General features: G+C 28.5%; 2 pseudogenes; both read left to right on the top strand.

The window, feature by feature from the left end:
- Positions 1-4582: 4582 nt before the first annotated feature.
- Positions 4583-5116, top strand: LOC131179383 (nuclear transcription factor Y subunit B-9-like; annotated as a pseudogene).
- A 3200-nt stretch (positions 5117-8316) lies between these two features.
- Positions 8317-9804, top strand: LOC131179382 (nuclear transcription factor Y subunit B-1-like; annotated as a pseudogene).
- The last annotated feature ends 935 nt before the right edge of the window (positions 9805-10739 follow it).

Here is a 10739-nt window from a genome sequence, read left to right as displayed (position 1 = left end):
TTCAACAAATACAAAAGTAAAAAATGTAAGATGAAAATTATAATAATATTAAGTTATAATTTTTGTCTGTTCTCTTAATAGAAGGCAAATTTACATTTAGGAGAAAAGAAATTATTAAAATTTTAATTTTTTTATTTCTTATATTAAAAAATAGACAATCAGCTTGCCATTAATTTAAACATATGAATAATATATAGATTAGCTATATTTCAATTTTTCATCTTTTAATTAGTGATTGATACATGGGATGTTAGAGGCGTAAAAACTATAATCCCTCAATTTAGTAGGCTGAGGCGTATCCTAATCTTGAATTGGGGAAGCTTTCCCTCACTTAAGCTTTTTACTATAAAAAAGTTATTAATTTTGACTGATTGTGATATTTACATTATATAATAATTTACAAATTCCTTCAACAAATACAAAAGTGAAAAATGTGAGATGAAAATTACATTATCCTTTATTTGTAATTTTGGTCTGTTCTCTTAACAAAAATAAAAACACATTTAAGATTAAGATTTAATTATTTTTTTCTCTTATGTTATAAATAAACAATTACCTGGCTACTAATTTAAATATATGTATAATCTATAGATTTATCATGTGCCAGATTTTCATCTTTTTAGAGATAGATATATGTAATGTTAGAGATATAAAAACGATAATCCCTCAACGAATGAAGCTAATGGTATACATAACCTTAAACTAAGTGAGCCTTCCTTCAATTAAGCTTTTTACAATAAATTAATAATTATTAATTTTGATGGATTGTGATATTTACATTATATATAGTTTACAAATCACTTCAACAAATACAAAAATCAAAAGTATGAGATGAAAATTATAATATTATTTATTTATAATTTTTGTTAGTTCTCTTAACAGAAAGCAAAAACATATTTAAGAGAAAAGAAATTTTTAAATTTTTTTTTATCTTTTATATTAGAAAATAGATAATTGTCTGGCTACTAATTTGAACATATGGATAATCTATATGTTTACCGTGTATCAAATTTTCATCTTTATAGATAGATAGATGTTAGAGGTACAAATATTATAATCCTTTAATGAAATTGGTGGTATATCCTAATCTGAATTGAAAGAGTCTTCTCTTAAACTTTTTACTATATCAAGAAAAACAATTATTAATTTTGACATATTGCGATGTTTCCTTTACTCTTCAACAAATACAAAACTAAAAAAATGTGAGATGAAAATTAAAATATCATTAATTTATTTATAATTTTTGTCTTTTTTTAACAAAGTAAAGAAATATAATTTTTTAAGAGAAAGGAAATTATTAAAATTTAATTTAACTTTTTTTATTTCTTGTGTTATAAAATAAAGATATTACTGATTATCTATTTAGACATTTGGATGATCTATATATGTCAAGTTTTTATCATTTAGAGATAAGTATAAGTGATGTATTAGATGTGTAAAACTATGGGTAATAAATTAAAGTTGAACTCAATTTATTGAGAAAGGATATGTTACGAAACAAACTTATGTATTCGTCCAAATCTCTTCACATTTTGTTGATTATGATTGCTTATTATTATGATATGTATATCACCACCATGCTAATTACAATGTTTGATTAATTAATTAACGCTAATACTCACTTTACTATTTTATAATAATTTATTGTATTTTAGCTCAAACATAATTTTCTTTTACCTCACAAGTCATCCTTTTAAAAGCTAAAAAGTGCATGTTAATTAGTTCCGCAGTCGAATTTATTTTGTGAAAGAGTAGTAATTATTAAAACTAATAAATTAAATTTCCTTCAAAAAAAAAACGAATAAATTAAGTACATACAGATAATTTCATCCACCCTTACGCCTTATTAAAAGCCATTTTTCCCCATATATATATATATATATATATATATATATATATATATATATATATATATATATATATATATATATATAAAAGCTTCCCAAAATTAATTATTTATTTGCATAGTTAATTAGGAGAAAAATTATTGCTTGGTCTTGATATTCATAGAATACCATAAATAAATATTTTATTATTTTCAAAAGGAATTTTATAATTGAAATAACTGGAAACTGATTTTTTTTAATTTTTTAAAGAGATTTTTTTTTTCAATTTTTTTAAAGAGATTTTTTTTTCAATATAATTGATTTTGATAAGAACTTAAATTCGAAATCTCATAGTTCATTAGTTAGACTTAATATTACTACGTTAAAACTTATTTTTAAAAAAAAAAATCATTTTGTGAGATTGATTGATGAAAAATAAATAATATTTTTTTAATTATGAAAACAATTGCATATACTCATCAATAGTCAGAACTTTAGAAAATTCAAAATCATATTATTTTCAAAACAAATTATAACCATCCCCGTTGCACAACCAAGTTCATAATTATATATTCTCCATCTAAATCATCAAGACGTAGCTAGAATAATATGTATTGAGAAAGAAGATAACGTAGAATGAAAAAAAAAATTAATTAGCTAATTTCTATCATATATAGCCATGTGTCATATCTCATCACCTTTAATTAATATATATATATATATATATATATATATAATAAAGAATAAAAAAAATAAACTAGCTATGGTCGGTTTCCAACTTTTAGGAATGAGATAAAATAAGTGTAAAATAATTAATTAGCTAATTTCTATTCTATATAGACACATATTACCCGTCTCGCCTTTAATAAGCGAGCTGTGATAGATTTTCAATATTTAAGAATGAAATAGGATAAAGTCTATTTTATTCGATTGTATGCATATAAAAAATAAAGATGAATAGAGGGAGCTGCAGTAAATTTTCTATTATTAAGAGTAAAATATGATAAAATGAAATTAATTTATTTTATTTGGTTTTTGAGTTTACATATTTATTATATATAAAAAGTCAATATTACAAATATCAGTTTCTTATTTTTTATTTTATTATAAATTATATACTTTTAATTAAAATATAAAAGTAAATTTAACACAATTAAAAAAATAAATAATTAATTAATTAACATTATGAAGTGAGAGTGCAAAGCGCATATATATTTTTTAATCAAAGCATATAATTTATTTATCTTTCAATATTGTAAAGTAAAAACAACTTTAATCGATAAAAAAATTGAGAAAAAAAAAGTCACTTGATTTGACTTAATAAAAAATGCCAAAAAAACTCAAAATTACTATACTAATATTATAAATAATTTCATTATTTTAAAAATCGCGGCTATGAGAGTTCCTGGTGTTGGTAGGGGAATGGACTCTATTTGTTGGGGTTTTACTCAGAATGGGCAGTTTTCTGTTAAGAGTGCTTATTCTGCCCTTGCTAGTTCCAGCTGGGTAGATAGTGATAGTAAATGGAAGAAGGTTTGGAGTTGGCCAGGTCCAAAAAGCGGATTCTCACTTTTTTGTGGCTTCTTCTCCACCATAGATTGCTTACGAATGTGAAAAGATGAAGAAGACACTTGACTGAGGATGTGTCTTGTCCATGCTGTTTACTGTATCCTGAGTCTTTGATACATTTGATGCGGGATTGTGTGGTTGCAAAAAATATGTGGTTGGATTTGGTTCCTGTTGCCAGAAGAGATTTTTTTTTTTTATTACATTTAATTTGGATATTTAGGTGGACAGTAATTTGAGTAACGCTCAGGATCATGTGAAGGCCATTAGCTGGAATATTATTTTTGTTATTGCATTTTGGTTCCACTGGAAATGGAGAAATGCCCTGATTTTTTATGATTCTTTTGTGAGACCTGCTGTGTGTGGTTCTGTGCTTTTGGCTTATGCAAAAGATATTTTGAATTCTGGGGATATTCTGGGCAGCCAAGTGGTGTCTTTCCATAGTCGTAGGACTGTTTGGGTTAGCTGGAGTCCTCCTATGGTGGATTGGTTTAAAATCAACACTGATGGCTCTTTTCTTGCTGCCTTCTCTGCTGCTTCTGCAGATGGTTGATTCGTTCGCATACAGGAAATTGGATTGGAGGTTTTTCTGTTAATCTTGGCACCTGTTCAATTATTATGGCGGAGGCTTGGGGGGTTCTTCTTGGTTTACAACTTGCGTGGAATAAAGGATTGAGAAGGGTGGCGCTGGAAACTGATAGTTCTTTTGTAATTTCTTGTCTTGATAAGGATGAGGTTGCTGCTAATTATTGTTCTAGTCTGTTCTTTGCTATTAAGGAATTGCTTCACGGAGACTGGGAAGTTTATATTCATCATATTTTCGTGAAAGTAATGGCAGTGCGGATTGGCTTGCTCACTTGGGTCACTCGCTGAGGTTGGGCTATCACTACTTTGATGATCCTCCTCTGGGTCTAGCTAACTTGCTGCCGCATGATATCAGTGGGTTGGCTTACTTGAGGACTTACCCCTTGTAACCTGGTTTCTTTGCCCTTTCTTTCAAAATATTATAAATAATTAATTTACGGCATATCCAAGAATGATGAATATATATATAAGGCAATACTATAAAATAATTTAACTTTCAAGAGACGAAATATATGGAATAGCTCAAAGAGAGGATTTGAATCAGTAACTAATATATAAGTAATTATAGTTACTAAAATCAGTCAAAAAAATTTTATGTACAAGACCAGTACATGCAAATAGCCTATGTGATTCGCATCATCCATTGCATTCTTTCAGCTTATGCTGAAATCTCTGATGATGCTAAAGAAACCATCCAAGAATGCGTCTCTGAGTACATAAGCTTCGTCACTGGAGAGGCCAATGATTGTTGCCAGCCCGAGCAGCGCAAGACTATCACTGTTGAGGACGTTCTCTGTGCTATAGGAAAGCTGGATATTTGATGACTATGTTGAGCCTCTCACTGTGTTCCTCAACCGCTATTGTGAGACGGAGAATGAGCCTAGCTCTGTACGCGATGCCATCCTTAGGCGCAGTAACGTTGGAGCTGTGGATTATGGAAATATTGGGATGCTTTCTTCTGTTCCAAGTTTCCCCATGAGGCCTCCTCCACCAGGGATTTTTCATATGCAAATATGGGCGGATACTACAGGGATGTGTCTGATTCAGATGCTAGCCTTGGCGGTGGCTCTTCTCAGTTTGACAACATGCATTATATCTGTCTAAACAAGAAAGTGATAGGACTAAAAGGAATAAATTAATTAATTAAAAAATTATTAAAATTTCATTTATCTTTTTTTATTTACTTTGTTATAAAATAGATACATTAATGACTATTTATTTGAACACATGCTTAATATACAAATAGATTTATCAAATGTCAAGTTTTTATCATTTAAAGATAAATATAAGTGATGTTAGAGGTATAAAACTATAGGTTATTATAATAAATTAAAGTTAGCCTCAATTCATTTTATTAAAAGGATACGTTACCAAACAAACTTATGGACTTAATTAACCGGTTGCCATAACTTCAACATATGGATAATCTATAAATTCACCATAGTTTAAATTTTCATCTTTTAAAGATAGATATATATGATGTTAGAGGTATTAAAATTATACTCCTTCAATAAGGTTGGTGATATATCCTAATCTTGAATTGAGAGAGCCTTTGCTCACTTAAATTTGTTACTATTAAAAAAATAATTATTAATTTTAACGAATTGTTATATTTACATTGTTTATTAATTTACAAATTGCTTCAACAAATATAAAAGTAAAAAATATGAGATGAAAAATTATAATATCATATGTATAATTTTGTCTGTTCTCTTTACAGAAGGTAAAAACATATTTAAGATAAAAAAAATTTATTAAATTTGTAATTTTCTTTATCTACTATGTGATAAAATAAACACTTAACTTACTACTAATTTGAATATATGAGTAATTCATAGATTCATCACATGTTAATTGTTCGGTATTCGAATTTATCATCTCATAATTTTAGAGTTGATTTTAATATCAATAAATTAAAACTTTTTTTTTTAAGGAAATCTTTTATGAAATTGATTAGTGACAAACAAACGGAGTATTTATTATTATTATGAAAACAATTGCATATAATCAGAACTTTTGAAAATTCGAAATCATATCATTTCCAAAACAAATTATAGCCAACACCGTTGCACAACCAAGTTCAAAATCATACATTCTCCATCCAAATCATTAAGAGCTAGCTAGAAGAATATGTGTGGAGAAAGAAGAGAACCTAGAGTGCAAAACAATCACTCCCTCCGTCCATTTTTATATGTCCTTTAAAATTTTTATAAGATGATTAAGAAAATAATTAAATCACCTAAATATAACAAATACTCCTTAATTTGATTAAAATACTCTTTTATCTCACCTAATTAAAAGACAAAGGGGAGGTGTTAAAATAGATTTTAAGAAATTATACAAATACTTATTGTTCCGTAGAAATAAAGATAAAATTGAAAAAAATAATTAATACACTTTGATATTTTCAAAATAATTAAATAATTATAAATAAAATAACTTTTGAAAAATGACAGATAAAAGTGGAGAAAATAAATAATTAACTAATTTGTATTTTATATGGGCATATATTATTATTTTTATTATTATTATCATGAAAGACAAATGGAGAAAGCTATGGTAGGTTCCCGACTATTAGGGATGAGATAGGATGAGTGCAAAACAATTAATAAGCTAATTTCTATTCTATATAGGCAAATGTCACGCTTCACCCCCTGATATATGTATATATGATTTTTTGTGAAGAATGAAAGACAAATGGAGAGAGCTGCGGTAGATTTCCGATTATTAGAGATAAGATAGGATAAAATGAAAATATCTATCTTGTTCGATTGTGCGTGTGTATAATAATAAATGACAAATGGAGTGAGCTATATTAGGTTTCCGATTATTAGGAATGAGATAGAATAAGTGCATAATATTAATTAGTTAGCTAATTTTTATTCTGTATAGACATATGTCGCGGCCCGCTCCTGATATATGTATGTGTGAAGAATGAAAGACAAATGAAGCGAGTTGCGGTGAGTTTCCGATTATTATGGATGATATGGGATAAAATGAAACTAATATGTCTTGTTGAATTGTTGATTTTATGTATTTATTTTGTATGGAAAGTTAATTGTACAAATAACAGTTTACTAATCTTTGATTTTATTATAAAAAATATTTTTTAAATTAAAAATAAAATAAATTTAATAGAATTAAAAATAAAATCACTCTTTTTTTTTTTAAATATACTTACTTCTATTTTCACATGAATTAATAAAATATAGTTAATATAGTTAAAGTAAGAAATTTTATTTAGTCTTTTCTTAATATATCCTTCACTCACATTACCCCATTTTTAAATTAAATAACTAATGCTACTAAATTATTCTTGAAACTAATAGATTTTACTTTTTAGATGTATATTAATTAGAAACATATTAATTAGTTAATAAATAAATTATTATTAAAAAAAATAACCTATAATTTGAAATAAATAAAAAAGAAAAGAATATTATTTTTTGGAACGAATAAAATATTAATTAATTAATTAATTAACATTATAAGGTGATAGTATAAAGAAGAAATGTATTTTCTAATCAAAATATATAATTTATTATCTTTTCAATAATGCAAGTAAAAACAATTTTAATTGTCAAAAATTTGATAAAAAAATCACTTGATTTTACCTAATACAAAATGTCAAAAAAAAAAAAGACACTCAAAATTACTATTTTACTATACTAATATTAAAATAATAAAAATATATATTCAAGAGAAGAAATATGTGGAATAGCACCTTGAAAACTCTCCATAATTAGTTACATGTAATTAATTTAAGAGCGTTAGCCACCATAATTAATTAAAAAAATTTATTTAAATTTAATTTATTAAATTTAAAATATAAATATATAAAATTTATATATTTAATAAATAAATCACATCGTATATCTTTTTATTTAAAAAAAAATCCATTAATTATGACCACGTAATCAAAGCCAGTTATTTTTTTTCAAATGCTAAAAACTTGACGTTGATTGACCGACCACCTGTTTCTCCTAGTAAAAGCAACCCTGGTAGCCAATCAGATTTCACCGGCTACACTGCGTTCCTCCTTATAAACGTCGGTTTGCTAAGTATAGTTTCATCCCTGGAGCTTGGAGCTTGGGTCTACAAATAACCGCAAGCTTGGAGCGGTCTACTGTGATAAATTATTAAGTATATGCATTTTCAGTTATAAAATAATAAATTTCATTTTTATAATTTTATAATACAATACTTTTATATGGATATTTAATACATTATTTTTTTTATGCATCAAATATATTCAATAATTTGCGATTATCTACTGCCCATTGAAGAGACCAATATATTTATAAAACAGTATAGTTTTTGATATATAGGGAAAAAATCTATGGAAAGTGGAGGCAGGCTCCATCGCTATCGCAAGCAAGCAAAACAGCCAGTAGCCAGCTCTAGCATCGGCTCTGGTGAGGTTTGGAGTAATGGCTTATGAGTTTTTCTTTTATTTTCATTAATTTTTGCTTGATTAACGCTCATTTCCCTTTGGTTTCTTCATGATTTGGGGGTACCCTTATATGTTCTTCTAGTGTTCTTGCTTGATATCTTTGAAAGAGAAAGGAAATTATTTATTTACATGCATGTATCTAGCCAAGATCAGTGGTGATAGACTACATGCAAATTCCCTTAATGACGTGGCAGGCATGCATGCATGCAATGGCTGCTGACTCACTCAGCCACTCCGTCAATGGAGTCTCTCCTCTTTTTATTAAAAGGTTGTAAAAGTAATTAATGAGCTCTTGTATTATCTTTGAAATCAATATTTTTATTTTGATTTTTTTAATTTCATTTCAAAATTCATTTTCTGGTATACAGATTCTTTCTGATCGTTTTCCTTTGATCTTAAATGAAGGAAAATTTTCTAGTTTTCTTCTTCATGCTGATGGATTTCTTTAGGATGTAGAATAAAACATGGGAAAGAGTAAAAAACTACAAAAAGGTATTGACTTTGACCCTGATCCACTGAACATGAACTTGGCCCTACTCTTGGGTTAGGTGTGTACCCTACGTACATTCTGCTTCTGGTCGATTTATGTGGGACCCATTTGAGGCACATAACCATGCAACTTTTTGAGGTGGCATTTATTCCTTTTTTTTTAAAAAAAAAAGAAAATTACCCGTTTGGTCAGCTACTTTGTTTTTGTTGTCGATCTTCTGCTGAGGTGGCATTAATAACAGACAAAAGAGATAAACTGCAAACCTGATTCCTTTTTAACAATTCACGCTACCTTTTGATTCCAGGTCCAGGCATGGATTTAGAGCACTCAAACACCAATCCTCCGAGCCTCCCCAACACTCTCAGCCGTAGCAAGCCCAACGAAGGCAGTCATCAACTGCGGCAGAAGCCAACGAGCTCCACTAATCGCTGCAATGCACGGTCCGCGAACAAGACCAATGCATGCCAATTGCTAATGTGATTCGTATCATGCATCGCATTCTCCCAGCTCATGCTAAAATCCCTGATGATGCTAAGAAAACCGTTCAAGAATGCGTCTCTGAGAAAATAAGCTTCATCACTGGAGAGGCCAATGATCGTTGCCAACGCGAGCAGCGCAAGACTATCACAACCGAGGATGTTCTCTGGGCTATGGGGAAGCTAGGTTTTGATGACTATGTTGAGCATCCCGCTGTGTTCCTCAACCGCTATCCTGAGATGGAGAGTGAAAGTAGTAACGTTGGAGTTGTGGATTATAGAAATATCGGGATGCATGCTTTTGCTCCAAGTTTCCCCATAGGGCCTTCTCCACCGGGGATTTTTTATGGTGCAACGAAGGGTGGATCCTATAGGGACGTTTCTGTTGAGGCAATGGGTATAAAGTAGACTTTGAGGCGTGATGAATTACTATCTTTAAGGTATTAATTGCCCCCACTATTAGATTGCTGTAGAGTTATGACAATATAACTCCCGGATACAACAAAGCCTGAAATCTGCAGACAGCAACTCCTGAAGATTTCCTTTAAGAACTCTTTATACAAACTGAATTTAGAGAGACTAAAAGAAAAGAAGAAGATGTAGAAGTAGTATATATTTAGATTAAAAAAACTCATCCATATTTATAAAGTGAAAAGTTATGGCACCTTTTCTAGGTAGATACATCTATCTATCTCCAATAGATACAACTGTTTGTGTAAAAGACATATCTGTTTATTAACAGACACCTATACAAATAGTTGTGACTATTTGTATAGAATACACATGTCTGTTTATTAACAGAAACCTATATAAACAGTTGTGATTGTTTGTATAGAATTGACATGTCTGTTTATTAATAGACATGTCTGTTTATTAATAGACATATCTGCTTGTTAATATATCTGTTCGTAATTTATTTACAGAAATTACAATAAGATAATTATTTTATTTCACATATATACGTGCCAAGTGCCATAATAGAATAATACATATTTATTTATATAAATATAATTTTATATACATTTCACTCTTGTCATTCCTTCACTTTCTTATATTTTAACAATCTAGGAATTCTTTTTCTCTATACTATCTAATATACAAGCTATTTATAACAATCTCTCACTTAGCTTGTATTATTAGATCCCATTGTTTCATGCATAATAAAAAGTATCTTTCGATTTAAACTTTTCCTTAGTGTAAGTATTTCAAAGTTCTAAAGAAAACATAGTGGCCTTAGCTTAAACCTAGATTCTTATTAAATAGAACTGTAAATACTACATACACGAATCAATTAGTTCGACTTAAAAAGTTCATCAAAATTTTAACACGAATATGGCCTTATG

The sequence above is a fragment of the Hevea brasiliensis genome, chromosome 4 (assembly GCF_030052815.1).
Source record: "Hevea brasiliensis isolate MT/VB/25A 57/8 chromosome 4, ASM3005281v1, whole genome shotgun sequence".
NCBI classification, from domain to species: domain Eukaryota; kingdom Viridiplantae; phylum Streptophyta; class Magnoliopsida; order Malpighiales; family Euphorbiaceae; genus Hevea; species Hevea brasiliensis.
The sequence above is the reverse complement of the archived record's forward strand: the minus strand, read 5'-3'. Positions and strand labels throughout refer to the sequence as shown.